Source organism: Salmo salar, chromosome ssa11, assembly GCF_905237065.1.
Source record: "Salmo salar chromosome ssa11, Ssal_v3.1, whole genome shotgun sequence".
Lineage (NCBI taxonomy): Eukaryota > Metazoa > Chordata > Actinopteri > Salmoniformes > Salmonidae > Salmo > Salmo salar.
In genome coordinates, this window is record NC_059452.1 from 70,554,117 (window position 1) to 70,574,308 (window position 20,192).

Genomic DNA, 20,192 nt, shown 5'->3' on the forward strand with positions numbered 1-20,192 from the left:
TAAAAGCTTATGAATAGTGACAAACAATAAAGCTATACGTGTCATTCGGAGTTACACATTACATTGTGGTATAGCAGTTATGCCGAATGATAGAATCGTTAGTCCAAATTACAAAAAAACAATTTTGAACTCATTCAACAGGCAATTGCTTGGTCACCTATGGAAAACTACATCCTTGACCTACAGCTTTTTAATGTCATATTTCACATCAAATATGAAATAAAAAAACAAATGTTTTTAAGCGTTCTACTGCATGACACAATATTTTATATCATAGTGCAACAGTGACCGAATACCCTTACCAAAAAAACAGGCTTCTGGCAAACAGTTGTGGCAAACCTTTGGCAAATCTGCATCAAGTTGTGTGGCAAATTGCTGAGGTAAAATTGTGAACTTCTGGCAAACTTGTAGCGAACATTCTGTTTGCTGCAAACTCAGTATGAATATGCAAATTAGATCAGGTTTTTGGTTACTGTGTGTTAAACATTGAAATGTATTCACATAAACAAAATCACAACTTTAAATGAACTTACTTCACAGAGAAAAAAACTAAACATGCTAAATGTAGTAAATATACTTAACATGTATTCAACATCAACAGATAAAACAAGTCCAATACAACTTGAAATAAATCAGCATGCTAATGAAGAAAAGAGAAGACTGCATATTTCCCAAATAAATTGTTTATTTAATATTTTTATTGATCTACAACATTTATGAGTGAGAGAAATGGGAACACTATGGGGATGATGACCTTAGGATGTTTAAAGGGACAACTACATAATTATTTACATGAGCCAAGTGATAACTGAGCAATAGATTTCAACCAATGGAAGTTTAAAAAGATAATTAAAAATGTTTTATTAATTAAAACAACAAAAACGAAATCAAACACAGTTCAGAACTATGCCCTTTTTTTTGAGTGAACTTTGGAGATGGTGGCCCTGTGGAAGTCCTTCGTCCCAAAGGTTGTTGAATGCATGCACTGAAACAATCAGAAAACAAAACAAAACTAAGACACTGAAAACAATTACTGAACTCGTGGCATTTAAAAAGGTAGAAATTGAGCTATGCCTAATATGACGAATCATATTATTTTTCCAAAATTGATTATTGTTACTCTAAAAACATTGGGTTCAAAATAACCCAATTTTGGTAGTTTTGACAAACCAGTGCTTGGTCTATATTGAACAAACACAGCATTGGGTTAATTCAAACCAGCAGGTTTGGGTTGTGCTTCTAACCCAGTGCCTTGGGTTGAGTGCTTGACCCAACTGCTGGGTAAATTAGACAACAGGACATTCGTAAAGTACTCAGACCCCTTCACTTTTTCCACATTTTATTATGTTACAGCCTTATTCTAAAATGGATTAAATCGTTTTTGCCCCTCATCAATCTACACACAATGCCCCATAATGAAAAGCAAAAACAGGTTTTTTGAAATCTTTGCAAATGTATAAAATAAACTGTAATATCACGTTTACATAAGTATTCAGACCCTTTACTCAGTACTTTGTTGAAGCACTTTTGGCAGCGATTACAGCCTAGACTTCTTAGGTATGACGCTACAAGCTCTGTTCGTGGAGTTTCTCTCATTCTTCTCTGCAGATCCTCTCAAGCTCTGTCAGGTTGGATGGGGAGCATCACTGCACAGCTATTTTCAGGTCTCTCCAGAGATGTTCGATTAGGTTCAAGTCTGGGCTACTCAAGGACATTCAGAGACTTGTCCCGAAGCCACTCCTGCGTTGCCTTGGCTGTGTGCTTAGGGTTGTTGCCTTGTTGGAAGGTGAACCTTCGCCCAAGTCTGAGGTCCTGAGCACCCTGGAGCAGGTTTACATCAAGGATCTCTCTGTACTTCACTCTGTTAATCATTCCCTCCATCCTGACTGGTCTTACAGTCCCTGCCGCTGAAAAACATCCCCACAGCATGATGCTGCCACCACCATGCTTCACCGCAGAGATGGTATTGGCCAGGTGATGAGCGGTGCCTGGTTTCCTCCAGATCTGACGCTTGGCATTCAGGCCAAAGAGTTCAATCTTGGTTTCATCAGACCAGAGAATCTTGTTTCTCATGGTCAGAGTCCTTTAGGTCCCTTTTAGCAAACTCCAAGCGGGCTATCATGTGTCTTTTACTGAGGAGTGGCTTCCGTCTGGCCACTCTACCATAAAGGTTTGACTGGTGGAGTGCTGCAGAGATGGTTGTCCTTCTGGACCATTGGTGTCTTGGTCACCTCCCTGACCAAGACCCTTATCCCCCAATTGCTCAGTTTGGCCGGGCGGCCAGTTCTAGGAAGAGTCTTGGTGGTTCCAAACTTCTATTTAAGAATGATGGAGGACACTGTTCTTTGGGACCTTCTATGCTCCAGCCATTTTTTGGTACCCTTTCCCAGATCTGTGCCTCCACACAACCCTGTCTCTGAGCTCTACGTACAATTCCTTTGACCTCATGGCTTGGTTTTTGCTCTGACGGCACCGGAGAAGATGACTGACGTTTTACGTGCGCCTAACCGATTGTGTTTTTCTGTTCACTTTTTTGCGTTGTGATGTATCTTTTTTCTTTTTACATATTTTGTACATAATGTTGCTGCTACCGTCTCTTATGACTGAAAATAACTTCTGGACATCAGAACAGCGATTACTCTGGCAGATGCTTTTTTTTCTTCCTTTAATGTGTCTGACAAACCCAACATGAACGACATACTGCTTTCCGGGAACAGGCCCAAATCACGGTCATTTGCGTGAAGAGATGACGGACAAAAAGAGGACAGAGGTCGGGCTGCCTTCTGAGAATTTATAGGCGATCGAATAAACCCCCATTGCCTTCTGTTACTTCTAGCTAACATGCAATCTTTGGAAAATAAAATTGACGACCTACGAGGAAGATTAAACTACCAACGGGACATTAAAAACGAATATCTTATGCTTCACGGAGTCGTGGCTGAACGACGACATTATTAGCTGGCTGGTTATATGCTGTATCGGCAGGATAGAACAGCGGCGTCTGGTAAAACAAGGGGTGGCGGATTATGCATATATGTAAACAACAGCTGGTGTATGACATCTAAGGAAGTCTCGAGGTTTTGCTCGCCTGAGGTAGAGTACCTCATGATAAGCTGTAGACCACACTATCTACCTAGAGAGTTTTCATCTGTATTTTTTGTAGCTGTCTACATACCACCACAGACCGATCCTGGCACTAAGACCTCACTCAATGAGCTGTATTCCGCCATAAGCAAACAGTAAAACGCTCATCCAGAGGCAGCGCTCCTAGTGGCCGGGGTCTTTAATGCAGGGAAACTTAAATCTGCTTTACCTAATTTCTATCAGCATGTTAAATGTGCAACCAGAGGGACAAAAAACTCTGGACCATCTTTACTCCACACCGAGACACCTACAAAGCTCTCCCTCGCCTTCCATTTGGCAAATCTGACCATAATTCTATCCTCCTGATTCCTGCTTACAAGCAAAAATTAAAGCAGGAAGCACCAGTGACTCGGTCAATAAAAAAAGTGGTCAGATGAAGTATATGCTAAACTCCAGGACTGTTTTGCTAGCACAGACTGGAATATGTTCCGGGATTCTTCCGATAGCATTAAGGAGTACACCACTTCAGTCACTGGCTTTATCAATAAGTGCACCGAGGACGCCGCTCCCACAGTGATCGTACGTACATACCCCAACCAGAAGCCATGGATTACAGGCAACATCTGCACTGAGCTAAAGTCTGGACCAGCCGATTTCAGGGAGCGGGACTCTAACCCGGAAGCTTATAAGAAATCCAGCTATGTCCTCCGACGAACCATCAAACAGGCAAAGTGTCAATAGGACTAAGATTGAATTGTACTACACCGGCTCCGACGCTTGTCAGATGTGGCAGGGCCTGCAAACCATTACAGACTACAAAGGGAAGCACAGCCGAGAGCTGCCCAGTGACACGAGCCTACCAGACGAACTAAACTACTATTATGCTCGCTTCGAGGAAAATAACACTGAAACATGCATGAGAGCACCAGCTGTTCCCGGATGACTGTGTGATCACGCTTAGGGTTGCAAAGGGTCAGAAACTTTCCGCTAAATTTCTAGAAGTTAAGCCCAGGAATGTTGCTTAAATTCATCAAAAAGAATTGCTTATAACAGTGAATCTTTTTTGTGGGATACACATAAGGCAATTCTAGGTCTTGTGGCATATATTGGTTAAACTATCCCCGATTCAATGGTATTGCAACCCTCTGCATGCACAGTGTATTCTTCCATCACATGTTCAGTGCACTCTTACATCACATGTACAGCTGATTCTCAAGATCTTGCACACTAATGAGATGCTATTGAGCCCACAGGACTACATGTTTTCTGGTAAGTTTTGATTACAATACTGGGTGGGGAGAATATATTTTATATGACATACATGATTTTTTGTTAACTAGTAAATAGTAGCCTACAGCAAAGTGTGTTTAAATAATTTCTAACTTGTTAATTAACCATTTCTGCTAGTTAGTTTTTGCTACCATGTGGGTAATAGCTTGTTGAGCCTGCTAACTGAGGAGTGCTAATTCACCTGTTTCCATACATGTTTAATTTTAAAACATTTATCTTACAAAGGAGTTGTTTAATCTAACTGTTTAACTATTTATCTGAACATGGAGTTGTATGTTTTTTTTTTTACAATTATTTTTCCTAATCTTTACAGGAAAATACTAAGGGCACTGTCTGATGTGTGGAGACATTTCACTGCAGCTAATATAGATGGAAAAGCTGTGTACATTTGCAAATACTGTGCCAAATCTTTTGTGAAGAATGCAACAAAGATGCAAATCATAGAGAAAGCAGACTGTATTGCAATCATCTCTGATGGGTGGTGGAATGTTCGTGGGAATAATTAACTATATCATCTCTACCCCTCAAACAGTATTCTACAAGAGCACAGACACAAGGAACAACAGACACACCAGTCTCTACATTGCAGATGAGCTGAAGGCAGTCATCAATGACCTTGGACCACAGAAGGTATTTACACTGGTGACAGAGAATGCTGCAAACATGAAGGATGCTTGGTCTAAAGTGGAGGAGTCCTACCCTCACATTATTACACCCATTGGCTGAAATACATCAAAAAGCGTGAAGACTTCTGCCTGAAGCCCATACACGCTGCAGCGTACATGTTCGACCCCTGGCAAGAGCATCCTGTCTGGTGCAGAGATCAATAAGGCCTATGGTGTCATCCCTATCGTGTCTCGCCACCTTGGCCTGGATGAGAGCAAGATTCTTGGCAGTCTGGTGGAGTACACTACCAAGCAAGGGCTTTGGGATGGAGATGCAATATGGCAGTCGTGCCAACATATCTCATCAGCCACCTGGTGTAAGGGACTGCGGATCTGAGGCTCTTTCCCCTCCATCATCCTCCAAATCCCACCAACATCAGCTGCCTCAGAGCGCAACTGGTTCTTGTTTGGGAACACACACACCAAAGCACACAACAGACTGACCAATACAAGGGTTGAAAAATTGGTGGCCATCTGGGCAAATTTGAGGCTTTTTGAGCCTGACGACGAGCCATCTTCAACAAGGTTGGAAAGTGACAGTGAAGATGAGGCCTCAGAGTCTGAGGTTCAAGAGGTGGACATTGAGGAGGTCCAGGGAGAAGACATGGAAGCATGAGAGGAAGACAACCAAAGCTTTAGATTCTAGACTATAGTTTTACAGATGTATATTGAAAACGTTTTTGGGGGATGCGATGGATCATTCAATATTCCCTTTCTTTTTGTTGTTCAGTGAAATCCTCCCATGTGAAAAGTCAACTCAATTAAAGTTCAATTTGTAACTAAATGTTTTTTTTTTATTTCTATTGGAAGGATTTGATCATTTGCAATTATGTATACTTATGATAATGTAAAAAGTTTATGTTTCTGTCTCCATATTATATGGTAAAAATATCCAATGTAAAAAAACATCTACATTTAAATGGTATTAATATTAATTCCCATAAATTCCCATTAATTCCCACGGAAAGTTTCCACCTCTGAATCATCCCTAAAATGTGCAACCCTAATCACGCTCTACGCAGCCGATGTAAGACCTTTAAACAGGTCAACATTCACAAGGTCGCAGGGCCAGACGGATTACCAGGACGTGTACTTCGAGCATGCGCTGACCAACTGGCAAGTGTCCTCACTGACATTTTCAACCGCTCCCTGTCAGAGTCTGTAATACCAACATGTTTCAAGCAGACCACCATAGTCCCTGTGCCCAAGAACACCAAGGTAACCTGCCTAAATGACTACCGACCTGTAGCACTCACATCTGTAGCCATGAAGTGCTTTGAAAGGCTAGTCATGGTTCACATCAACACCATTATCCCAGCAAACCTAGACCCACTCCAATTTGCATACCGCCCTAACAGATCCACAGATGATGCAATCTCTGTTGCACTCAACACTGCCCTTTCCCACCTGGACAAAGGAACACCTATGTGAGAATGCTATTCATTGACTACAGCTCAGCGTTCAACATCATAGAGCCCTCAAAGCTCATCAATAAGCTAAGGACTCTGGGACTAAACACCTCCCTCTGCAACTGGATCCTGGACTTCCTGACGGGCCGCCCCCAGGTGGTAAGGGTAGGTAAAAACACATCCGCCACGCTGATCCTCAACACAGGGGCCCCTCAGGGGTGCGTGCTCAGTCCCCTCCTGTACTCCCTGTTCACTCATGACTGCACGGCCAGGCACGACTCCAACACCATCATTAAGTTTGCCGATGACACAACAGTGGTAGGCCTGATCACCGACAATGACGAGACAGCCTATAGGGAGGTTAGAGACCTGGCCGTGTGGTGCCAGGACAACAACCTCTCCCTCAACGTGATCAAGACAAAGGAGATGATTGTGGACTACAGGAAAAGGAGGACCGAGTACACCCCCATTCTCATCGATGGTGCTATAGTGGTGCGGGTTGAGAGCTTCAAGTTCCTTGGTGTCCACATCACTAACAAACTAACATGGTCCAAGCACACCAAGACAATCGTGAAGAGGGCACGACAAAACCTATTCCCCCTCAGTAGACTGAAAAGATTTGTGATCCTCAAAAGGTTCTACAGCTGCAACATCGAGAGCATCCTGACTGGTTGCATCACTGCCTGGAATGGCAACTGCTCGGCCTCCGACCGCAAGGCACTACAGAGGGCAGTGCGTACTGCCCAGTACATCACTGGGGCCAAGCTTCCTGCCATCCAGGACATCTATGCCAGGCGGTGTCAGAGGAGGGGCCTAAAAATTGTCAAAGACTCCAGCCACCCTAGTCATAGATTGTTCTCTCTGCTACCACACGGAAAACGGTACCGGAGCGCCAAGTCTAGGTCCAAGAGGCTTATAAACAGCTTCTACCCCCAAGCCATAAGACTCCTGAACATCTAATCAAATGGCTACCCAGACTATTTGCATTGCACCCCCCCCCCCCCTTTACACCGCTGCTACCCTGTTATTATCTATGCACAGTCACTTTAATAACTCTACATGTACAAATTACCTCAATTACCTTGACTAACTGGTGCCCTCGCACATTGACTCTGTACCGGTCCCCTGTATATAGTCTCGCTATTGTTATTTTACTGCTGCTCTTTAACTACTTGTTACTTTATTTCTTATTCATATTTTTTAAACTGCATTGTTGGTTAAACTGCACCAAACACTGTTGTATTCGGCACATGTGACTAATCAAATTTGATTTGATCTGTGGGACCTTATATAGACAGGTGTGTGCCTTTCCAAATCATGTCAAATAGACTCCAATCAAGTTGTAAAAACATCGCAAGGATGATCAATGTAATCAGGATGCACCAGAGGTCAATTTCAAGTCTCATATAAAAAGGGTCTGAATACTTATGTATATAAGGTATTTCAGTTTTTTATTTGTAATACATTTGCAAAAATATCTAAAAACCTGTTTTCACTAGGTCATCATGGGGTATTGTGTGTAGATTGATAAGGGGGAATTTTTTTTTTAATCCATTTACGAATAAGGCTGTAACATAACAAAATGTGTCAAAAGTGAAGGGGTTCGAATACTTTCCGATTGCACTGTATATAGCTGGATTAAAACAACCCAGTGTGTTGGGTTGTGACATAAATCCAGCACATTGGGTTGGGGGCTTGACCCAGCAGCTGGGTAATTTATGTAATCCTTGGGTTATTTTCAGTCATCCTAATTTCAATTTTGTTAGCATATTTTTGCCTTCTCTACCATCCCTTTCCTACATACACAATCGAGATACAATGATGAATTTCAAAAAATTAATTTCTATTGCATGCATTTTAGAACATAATGTACATCACGTCAGAGAATGTACAAGAATATATCAAAATGTTAAATAGCACATTGAAACAAAGCCATATTATCTAAATATGTGTCATTTCACAATATTTCATAAAATAGGATTGATTATTATAATTGATTTATATTATTTCATGAACCAAACAGTCCAAACATCAGACTAAAGCCTTAGCTGAACTTAATGTGCACACTCAGATTGCAATTGGAGAGAAACAAAGCCTGAGTGCCTGTGACACTGTCTGTCTTAAGTGGTTATTAACACATATCTGTCTATCAGACAGTGCCAGAGCTAATCAATAGATTTTCACATTCACGGAGACACTTCGGCTATCTTCGGTGACTGCACACACACACAATTCTGTTTTGTCATATAATAATGGTCTACATTTGGGTCGAGTTAAAGCACTGTTACACAGAACAAGCGTAAAATATTACATTTGAAGGTCTCTTTACTAATGACTCATTACTTAACTGTATATCATTCACAAAGCACTTTTCACAATCCACAAAATGTAATATTTGTATTTAAAATAAATTGTTGTGATAAAATGAAAGCGTACCAGAATGCACTTCAGTAGTTGAACTAAAGGCAAGTGAGCAACATACGGTACTGTAGGCAAAAAGCAGCCACGAATGCATAAAAAGTACATTTAACAAAGCTCTAAATAGTGCCTTAATTCTTGCATCTAGACGTTCCGCTAGCGGAACCCCTAGCCAACAGCATCGCATCGCACGAAATACAAAACCAACTAAAATACCACAATTCAATTTTCTCAAACAATCAACTATTTTACACCATTTTAAAGATAAGACTCTCATTAATCTAACCACATTGTCCGATTTCAAAAAGGCTTTACAGCGAAAGCAAAACAGATTATGTCAGGAGAATACCCAGCCAAAAATAGTCACACAGCCATTTTCAAAGCAAGCATATATGTCACAAACCCCAAACCACAGCTAAATGCAGCACTAACCTTTGATGATCTTCATCAGATGACACTCCTAGGACATTATGTTATACAATACATGCATGTTTTGTTCAATCAAGTACATATTTATATCAAAAACCAGCTTTTTACATTAGCATGTGATGTTCAGAACTAGCATACCCACCGAAAACTTCCGGTGAATTTACTAAATTACTCATGATAAATGTTGACAAAATACATAAATTATTTTAAGAATTATATTTACAGAACTCCTTTATGCAGTCGCTATGTCCGATTTTAAAATAGCTTTTCAGCGAAAGCACATTTTGCAATATTCTGAGTACATTGCTCGGCCATCAAGGCTAGCTATTCAGACCCGCCAACGTCGGGGCAGCCTAAACTCAGAATTACTATTAGAAAAATTGGATTACCTTTGCTGTTCTTCGTCAGAATGCACTCCCAGGACTTCTACTTCAACAACAAATGTTGTTTTGGTTCCAAATAATCCATAGTTATATCCAAATACCTCTGTTTTGTTTGTGCGTTCAGGTCACTATCCAAAGTGTAACGCGCGAGCGCATTTCGTGACAAAAAAATTCAAAATATTCCATTACCGTACTTAGAAGCATGTCAAACACTGTTTAAAATCAATTTTTATGGAATTTTTCTCGTAAAATAGCAATAATATTCCAACTGGGCAACGTTGTATTCATTCAAAGAGTGAAAGAAAAAAAATGGTGAGGTCTCGTGAACGTGCACTGTCCCCAGGAAGTCCACTGACAAACAGAGCTCCTATACTTTGAGACAGCAGACTCCCCAATCCACTTTCTGGCGGCTTTAGAGAGCCAATGGAAGCCTTAGAAAGTGTCACGTAACAGCACAGATACTGTAATTTCGATAGAGAGGCAACAGAAGGACCACAAATTGTCAGACAGGGCACTTCCTGCTTGGAATCTTCTCAGGGTTTTGCCTGCCATATGAGTTCTGTTATACTCACAGACACCATTCAAACAGTTTTAGAAACTTCAGAATGTTTTCTACCCAAATCTACTAATAATATGCATATTCTCGTTTCTGGGCAAGAGTAGTAACCAGTTTAAATCGGGTAGGTTTTTTATCCGGACGTGAAAATACTGCCCCCTATCCCAAACAGGTTAATAGCATATTAGCATTGGAATGAGAAACTCATGGCTCAGCCATCCATTGATCTATTAATTCATAGGAACACTGAGGGCTGTGGTTCCTGCTATCCCTTCTCAGACTATATACAAGAGCAGATACTTATCCACTATTGTTCAGTGGAAAAAAAAATATTTTTGCAACAATCTAACTGTGGGGGATTCTGTGTCTTGCTGCTGATCCACAGTGGTCTATAGGAATTCCCATGCTGGCGCACAGTGGGAAAGTTGATATCAAACACATAATAGGACTTGAAGCCCACATCCAGTGCCCCAAGCAGTGTACTTTGCTCCAATGCTGGTCCACTAATGACTGTAAACCCCTGTGAGCAGTCCCCAAGAGCCAACACAAATGGGTAGGGTCTGGTCACCTCTGCCTGGTGGAGGTACTCAACCATGTTGGACCCAACCTATTAGAGAAATCTTTTGATTTTAGAGTATGAGAACTTGTGCAAAGCATGGAGGCACACTGACAATGCCCTCACACACACTGTATTTTGTATATTTTATAGTCCATTTACATCAATCAACACCCAATCCCTACATCTTCCATTCATTTGGGGCTGGGGCTCATAGGTTAATTTTCACAACACTAACCACATTTCCATCCAACCATTTCATGCGGATGAATTACCTGACGCATGGGAAAAGTCACGACCGGGCTGATGGAAACATGAAGTGCCGGAACAATTTTATAAATGCCTACAGACTATTTGTTCGTTCGACATGGTGGGATCTTTTTGTGTCGTTAAAATGAATTGTGAGAAATGGTGGTGGAAACTCCTTTATGGGAAAATATTGATATAATAACCATCATATCGAAGTAAACTTGGAGTCACGCGATGATAAGGTGTGTGGTCCCCCCATTACGACTCAGGAAAGCATGCAGTTTATTAAACTACAGATTAAGTAAATTATATAAACTTCACAGGGTGGTGAATGTGCAAGATGAAGAGCTTGATGCTCCTTTCCAATAAATATTGAGGGTCTTATTCTGGTGACATGATGATAGATGCTTGGCTCCTGTTTGACAAATAAAAAATAATATTGCTCTTATCCATAATAATCTCATAATGTAGGTAGCCTACCCCCACTGTGTGTGCGAGCTGTTGGCTAGAGGGCATGTGCCAAGACCAGAGTGGGCACATTTGGTATATATTTTATATTTTATTTTTATTTCACCTTTATTTAACCAGGTAGGCTAGTTGAGAACAAGTTCTTATTTACAGCTGCGACCTGGCCAAGATAAAGCAAAGCAGTTCGACACATACAACAACACAGAGTTACACATGGAATAAACAAACATACAGTCAATAATACAGTAGAAAAAGATTATATACAGTGTGTGCAAATGAGGTAGGATAAGGGAGGTAAGGCAATAAATAGGCCATGGTGGCGAAGTAATTACAATATAGCAATTAAACATTGGAATGGTAGATGTGCAGAAGATGAATGTGCAAGTAGAGATACTGAGGTGCAAAGGAGCAAGATAAATAAATACAGTATGGGGATAAGGATGGGCTATTTACAGATGGGCTATGTACAGGTGCAGTGATCTATGAGCTGCTCTGACAGCTGGGGCTTAAAGCTAGTGAGGGAGATATGAGTCTCCAGCTTCAGTGATTTTTTGCAGGTCGTTCCAGTCATTGGCAGCAGAGAACTGGAAGGAAAGGCGGCCAAATTTAAGAATTGGCTTTGGCAGTGACCAGTGAGATATACCTGCTGGAGCGCGTGCTACGGGTGGGTGCTGCTATGGTGACCAGTGAGCTGAGATAAGGCGGGGCTTTACCTAGCAGAGACTTGTAGATGACCTGGAGCCAGTGGGTTTGGCGACGAGTATGAAGCGAGGGCCAGCCAACGAGAGCGTACAGGTCGCAGTGGTGGGTAGTATATGGGGCTTTGGTGACAAAACGGATGGGAAAATGATAGACTGCATCCAATTTGTTGAGTAGTGTTGGAGGCTATTTTGTAAATGACATCGCCAAAGTCGAGGATCGGTAGGATGGTCAGTTTTACGAGGGTATGTTTGGCAGCATGAGTGAAGGATGCTTTGTTGCGATATAGGAAGCCAATTCTAGATTTAATTTTGGATTGGAGATGCTTAATGCGAGTCTGGAAGGAAAGTTTACAGTCTAGCCAGACACCTAGGTATTTGTAGTTGTCCACATTTTCTAAGTCACAACCGTCCAGAGTAGTGATGCTGGACGGGCGGGCAGGTGTGGGCAGCGATCGGTTGAAGAGCATGCATTTAGTTTTACTTGCATTTAAGAGCAGTTGGAGGCCACGGAAGGAGAGTTGTATGGCATTGAATCTCGTCTGGAGGTTAGTTAACACAGTGTCCAAAGAAGGGCCAGAGGTATACAGAATGGTGTCGTCTGCGTAGAGGTGGATGAGAGAATCACCAAAAGCAAGAGCGACATCATTAATGTATACAGAGAGAAGAGTCGGCCCGAGAATTGAACCCTGTGGCACCCCCATAGAGACTGCCAGAGGTCCAGACAACAGGCCATCCGATTTGACACACTGAACTCTATCAGAGAAGTAGTTGGTGAACCAGGCAAGGCAATCATTTGAGAAACCAAGGCTGTTGAGTCTGCCGATAAGAATGTGGTGATTGACAGAGTCGAAAGCCTTGGCCAGGTCGATGAATACGGCTGCACAGTAATGTCTCTTATCGATGGCGGTTATGATATCGTTTAGGACCTTAAGCATGGCTGAGGTGCACCCATGACCAGCTCTGAAACCAGATTGCATAGCGGAGAAGGTACGGTGGGATTCAAAATGGTCGATAATCTGTTTGTTAACTTGGCTTTCGAAGACGTTAGAAAGGCAGGGTAGGATAGATATAGGTCTGTAGCAGTTTGGGTCTAGAGTGTCTCCCCCTTTGAAGAGGGGGATGACCGCGGCAGATTTCCAATCTTTGGGAATCTCAGACGATACGAAAGAGAGGTTGAACAGGCTAGGGGTTGCAACAGGGGTTGCAACAATTTCGGAAGATCATTTTAGAAAGAGAGGGTCCAGATTGTGTAGCCCGGCTGATTTGTAGGGATCCAGATTTTGCAGCTCTTTCAGAACATCAGCTATCTGGATTTGGGTGAAGGAGAAATGGGGGAGGCTTGGGCAAGTTGCTGTGGGGGGTGCAGGGCTGTTGACCGGGGTAGGGGTAGCCAGGTGGAAAGCATGGCCAGCCGTAGAAAAATGCTTACTGAAATTCTTAATTATAGTGGATTTATTGGTGGTGACAGTGTTTCCTAGCCTCAGTGCAGTGGGCTGCTGGGAGGAGGTGATCTTATTCTCCATGGACTTTACAGTGTCCCAGAACAATTTTGAGTTTGTGCTACAGGATGCACATTTTTTGAATGGGGCATGCTTATTTAAGATGGTGAGGAAGGCACTTTTAAAGAATAACCAGGCATCCTCTACTGACGGGATGAGGTCAATATCCTTCCAGGATACCCTGGCCAGGTCGATTAGAAAGGCCTGCTTGCTGAAGTGTTTTAGGGAGCGTTTGACAGTGATGAGGGGTGGTCCACGGGAGGGGTGCGTCACTTGAGTGGGTTGAGTCACTGACGTGGTCTTCCTGTCTGGGTTGTCCCCCCCCTCCCCCCCTCCTTGGTTTGTGCCGTGGCGGAGCTCTTTGTGGGCTATACTCGGCCTTGTCTTAGGACGGTAAGTTGGTGGTTGGAGACATCCCTCTAGTGGTGTGGGGGCTGTGCTTTGGCAAAGTGGGTGGGGTTATATCCTGCCTGTTTGGCCCTGTCCGGGGGTATCATCGGATGGGGCCACAGTGTCTTCTGATCCCTCCTGTCTCAGCCTCCAGTATTTATGCTGCAGTAGTTTATGTGTCGGGGGGCTAGGGTCAGTCTGTTACATCTGGAGTATTTCTCTTGTCTTATCCGGTGTCCTGTGTGAATTTAAATATGCTCTCTCTAATTCTCTCTTTCTTTCTCTCGGAGGACCTGAGCCCTAGGACCATGCCTCAGGACTACCTGGCATGATTACTCCTTGCTGTTCCCAGTCCACCTGGCCGTGCTGCTGCTCCAGTTTCAACTGTTCTGCCTGCGGCTATGGAACCCTGACCTGTTCACCGGACGTGCTTGTTGCACCCTCGACAATTACTATGATTATTATTATTTGACCATGCTGGTCATTTATGAACATTTTAACATCTTGACCATGTTCTGTTATAATATCCACCCGGCACAGCCAGAAGAGAACTGGCCACCCCTCATAGCCTGGTTCCTCTCTAGGTTTCTTTCTAGGTTTTTGGCCTTTCTAGGGAGTTTTTCCTAGGGAGTTTTTCCTAGCCACCATGCTTCTTTCACATGCATTGCTTGCTGTTTGGGGTTTTAGGCTGGGTTTCTGTACAGCACTTTGAGATATCAGCTGATGTACGAAGGGCTATATAAATAAATTTGATTTGGTCGTTTGACTGCAGAACCATTACGGATGCAGGCAATGAGGCAGTGATCGCTGAGATCTTGGTTGAAAACAGCAGAGGTGTATTTGGAGGGCAAGTTGGTTAGGATGATATCTATGAGGGTGCCCGTGTTTACGGATTTGGGGTTGTACCTGGTGGGTTCCTTGATCATTTGTGTGAGATTGAGGGCATCTAGCTTAGATTGTAGGATGGCCGGGGTGTTAAGCATGTCCCAGTTTACGTCACCTAGCAGCACGAGCTCTGAAGATAGATGGGGGGCAATCAATTCACATATGGTGTCCGGGGCACAGCTGGGGGCAGAGGGTGGTCTATAGCAAGCGGCAACGGTGAGAGACTTGTTTCTGGAAAGGTGGATTTTTAAAAGTAGAAGCTCAAATTGTTTGGGTACAGACTTGGATAGTAAGACAGAACTCTGCAGGCTATCTCTGTAGTAGATTGCAACCCCGCCCCCTTTGGCAGTTATATCTTGTCGGAAAATGTTATAGTTAGGGATGGAAATTTCAGGGTTTGTATGCAACAGTTTGTCACAAAACCATCAGTACAGTTGAAAATGCGATGGAAATCCATTTCACTTGCATCTTTTTATTTGGTACATTTAACGGCAAAAGTAATTTACGTGCACTATGTCATCACACAGTCTTTTATCCACAAAAAGTCTGTTTGCTGGAAACATCTCCGGTGAGAAAATGTGCATATTGTTTAATGCAGATTTGAGAATATTCGCATGAAAATCTGTCGCAAATGGGATGGAAACCTTCCTAATGTCTTGGAGTGTGCAGTTATGCGTTACAGATTTTGGAATGGTGTTCCTTTCATTCAAGGTTTACAAAATGCCATCATCTAATTTACTCATCAATCTCCCTTTGCCTATGCACTATTTAAACTTACAGGCTGCAAGTCAATGAAGGACTTTCTGGTCTCATTGAAGCTGGGTCGGAATGTCTTCCTGCCTATCTTGTAGACTGGTGTTGGGAGGACCACTAATAGTCTTAAAGTGACGTCTTCAAGTGACGTCACCTTGTGTATCTGGAGAGATGAATGTTTAGTGAATAACTTGATTATAACTGAGCATCTGAGGCACCACCAGCAGGGTCATTTCAAACAATACTTGCACTTTGAAGAGAAAATCTTGGGCCTGCTTCTCTCTGGACTGGCGAAGCAAAGTTTTTTTGTCCTTGAAGACTGTGATCCAGTTATCAGTGAGTTTCCACAAGCAGTCCAGGTTTAAAATGTAGAAGTCCTGAGCAATCTGTAGTAAAGCAAACAATAAAAAAAAAAATATTATTTGATTTTACTTTGTTTTTTTACAAACAAAAACATACATTGTCAAAAACAATAGACAACCTACATTTACATACTGTACATATCCACAAACCTTAATGACATCACACTTGCTCAGATCCACATGTTCCCACCGTATTCACACCCACTGCTGTTTCTAATGCTTGTGAGACTCTGCACCATACTACTTAAAATTGTGTTATTTTGTTGACAAACAATTACTTTTCCATTGCAGTCAATCACTAGTCAATCACTAGTCTGACTAACACCTAATTCTTGAAGTCCTCCTGATTTCAGAGTCTGGAATGGCTCTTTGACTGTCTTGGCCCCATTCTGTCTGGTCCACTGAGCCCTCTGGATCGCAGTCTCCTTCATGTTCCTGGTTTGCAGGCCAGATTTTGTTCAGTCACTTGGTCATCTGGGATGCCCTCTCACATTTGACTCTGTTGTGAGCAGAAAGAATTTAATTAATTAGAAATTTCTTTTAACAATCCGTTTTCAAAATGGACAAATCTTTCAGCGCCCGGGGAGCAGTTGTTGTTGGGGGTTAACTGCCTTGCTCAAGGGTAGAATGGCAGATTTTTCCACCTTGCTGGCTCTGGGATCTGAACCAGCGACCTATCAGTTATTGGCCCAACACTCTTAACCACTAGGCTTAACTGCTAGGGTGGAGATTTTAAGGGATAGTTTCACCAACATTTCTAAATTAAATACTTTGAGGGAAGCCAGGTCAAATGGTTGAACAAAGGCAAGGGAGTGAGGAAAGAGCAAAATGTGTAGGAGCAGCAGTAGTTTTGAGCTTAGAAAGGCAGGCCAGTATTCAAACCCCCCAAGCTGCCTGCAAGGAAATCTGCAGGGAGCGATCTGTCAGCCAGAGGGTTACCAGTACAATATCGCTGTATACTACCTACTGCTGTTGTTCCCTTGAGCAAGGAACTTTACCCCTAAGTGCCCATGAGCTGCTCACAGCCTGTAATGTGTGTGTTGTGTGTCAGGTTGGTCACTGTGACAGAATATCTGTACAAATGACCATTAAATCAAGTACGGTAAAATGAAGGCCAGACTATCTATGGTAGCTGTACATGTAGTCACAAGGTTCTAAGAGGCTCTGGTGAAGTTAAATCTTTCAAGTTTCCATTAAGGTTGCACTATTGGCTATCGATGACAATGTTGAAGAAGTAGATGCTGTTTTTCACAGGGTCAATGAAAATCAGTGTTTGAAAATCAGCTCTGTCCCTACTCTCAAAAAATAATTTCTCAGTTTTACTTATCCTCAAAGTTTGGAATCAAAGAGGTCAGGTTCCACTTATCCAGTGTATCTTTACAAAGCTGTCCATTCATTGGCCTTAACCTCTGCATTTAAGTATATAAATAAATACATGTTAGAAACATAGCTAGCTAGACTAAATTGGCTACAACAAATTTAAGATTAACTCTTTTTTTTAACCTTTATTATTTAACTAGGCAAGTCAGTTAAGAACAAATTCTTATTTTCAATGAAGGCCTAGGAACAGTGGGTTAACTGCCTTGTTCAGGTGCAGAACAACAGATTTGTACTTTGTCAGCTTGGGGATTTGAACTGGCAACCTTTCGGTTACTAGTCCAACGCTCTAACCACTAGGCTACCCTGCCACTCCAGGGTAGCCTCTCTTAGCTAGCTAACAGGAATTGCATCGATCCTCCTCAACTTCATGTCTGATTAAAGCTGCAACTGTCAGAAACCATTGAAAACCAATACAGTAACACTAGCTAACTCAATCAATCACCATGCAAGCATGAGATAAGCCTGCCAAATAGCTTGGTTAAATTAACCCAGATGGAGAAGTAAAATCTAGCTATGGTAATTTAGCTAGCCAGCTAACTTAACTAACTCTAGCTAACAAGTGAAACCGTGTCCAAGACAGTCCTGAAGAATTGACAGACTTAGCTAGCTAACTTTAGCTAGCTACCGTTACAGACACTGACATAGTTAGTTAGCTAGCTAGCCAAACAGCGACAAAAAAACATACATTTTATTACATTCCACAATAACACTTCCGTAAACTAGAGTTGCAAGCATGCTCGCGAGGCTAATGCGCAAGCTAACGTTAGTTAGGTACCTTATTATGATAGGACAACCTATTTTACCTGAAGGACCATCAAATTCATAATTTGCAATGGTTTTCAGTCAACCAAAAACATTTAGTCTGTCGAAATAACTTTAGCCGTTTTCCACTCGTCAGTCACTCAGTCGCGTTAGAACTAGAATACTTGCAAGTATTCTGGTGGATTTCACACGCTGGTGGCGTGAGAATTAACCCACTGGCTCGGTCAAATATCGATAACACAGCACCAAGAACCCAACCTTGCTGTATTTACAGAAAACAACCCATCTATTGACCCAATGCCAGCAACCCAGCAATTGGGTCATCCAAACAACCCAACATTTTAGAGTGTAACTTACCTCTCAAAGTCATGCATGCAAGAAGCCTTTACCTGTCTGGTGCACACATATTTCTCTGCCCTCAGTTTGATTGAAGGTCTCAATCTGATTTTTGCCACGTAACTGATTGCATCTAGAAATAGAGAAGGAACGACACATGTTCAAGATAGTGATGGGCATTCCATCTATTTTCAGTGAGCCGGCTCGTTCGACTCAGCTCACCAAAAAGAGCCGTCTCTTTTGGCTCCCAAATGGCTCTTTAAAAAAAATATGTGTGTATTTTTTCAAGTCAAACAGTTTGACTATGATTGGTGTTAAAACAATTCTAATTAAATTATTAAATGAAACCATATTCTACCTTAACCACAATGTATTTAAAACTGCATTGGTTTGTTATGAAAAAGAATGCTATTAAAAATGTGCATTTAAAGTATAGCTTTTTTTAATGTATATAAACAAAGTGCATATAAATGTAACAATTCAAAACTAATACAATCTGAACAACATAATAATAGAATATTGCACCATATCAAAGAAAAATAAATAACAATGTGCAAAACTGCAGCATTCCACTTAAAACATTAAACTGGTCCCTCATTTCTCTTATTTATTGCCATGTTATAACCAGCAGCACACAGCAATGCTGACCATATTTTGCTTTTATGAGAGATTTGCATTCAGTTTCGGTTTCTTCTCTCAGTAATTATGGGTGTCCATCAACTCTGTCACATGTCCTATGGTTACATGTGTTTCTTTCTCTCTGGCGGCTGGCTGTGATTCGCTGCAGACCCTTACACAGGAGTATCATTTTTGAGTCTGGAACATAGCTGAAAAGAGAGGACAGGTTCATGTTTTGTCTACTGATACTACATTCTACTGCTGCTCATATACATATATAATACTGGATTAAATAATGATGTAGTAATAACTGCTTACTGTACCTCCGTCCGCTGATCTCCACAGTGACCTGCTCAAAGGGTTCCAGGACTCTGCACACCTCCTCCACCACCTCCCATTCCTCTTGGGTCAGAGCATCAGCAGGTGCATTGACAATGGCCAGGGTAGAGATGATACTACATGATACTACATGGCATCCTTTGACTCAAGAAACCAATTCAACATATAAAATGTTGAATTCTACCTTGTAGTGCAGTCTTGTATAGGCCTCAGCTCAGACATCCCCATCTGGCGTTGTGTAGACTTTTGTTTTTGAGCACCTACTGTGCTCCTGTGGAAGTATTCCACAGCTGCTTTCACTTTGTCCACAGTGGGCTTCATCACCTTCAGAGCATCTCTTACAATCAGGTTGATTGTGTGGGCAAGACATGGATGATGGGTCCATTTGAACATTTTCATGGCTTTGGTTATGTTAGCTGCATTGTCGCTAACACAACAGACCACTTTTCCATCTACTTCCATCTACTCTCAACAGTTCCTCTGCCAAGTTCTCTGAGGTGTGTCTGTCGCTGAACTCAAAGCAGTCCAGAAGACAGCTAGACATCGAAAAATCTTCAATGAAGTGACATGTAACAGACATGTAAGAAGTGGTTACCCTTGATGTCCATCAGTCAGTGGTAAGGCACACTGCAGTTTTCCTGCTTGGAATTGTGTACATTG

General features: G+C 42.1%; 1 long non-coding RNA gene across 2 annotated transcripts; it reads right to left on the reverse strand.

Annotated features, from left to right (window-relative positions):
- Positions 1 to 667: 667 nt before the first annotated feature.
- On the reverse strand, positions 668 to 18,815 carry LOC106563083 (uncharacterized). Of its 2 annotated transcripts, none has more exons than XR_001319175.2 (4): positions 18,597 to 18,815; positions 16,248 to 16,596; positions 15,761 to 16,121; positions 668 to 985 (listed from the first exon to the last, which is right to left on the reverse strand). It is a non-coding gene; the product is annotated as an uncharacterized lncRNA (long non-coding RNA). The 2 variants fall into 2 exon arrangements; XR_001319176.2 differs by having other exon boundaries at positions 16,376 to 16,596; positions 18,597 to 18,814.
- Positions 18,816 to 20,192: the final 1,377 nt, after the last annotated feature.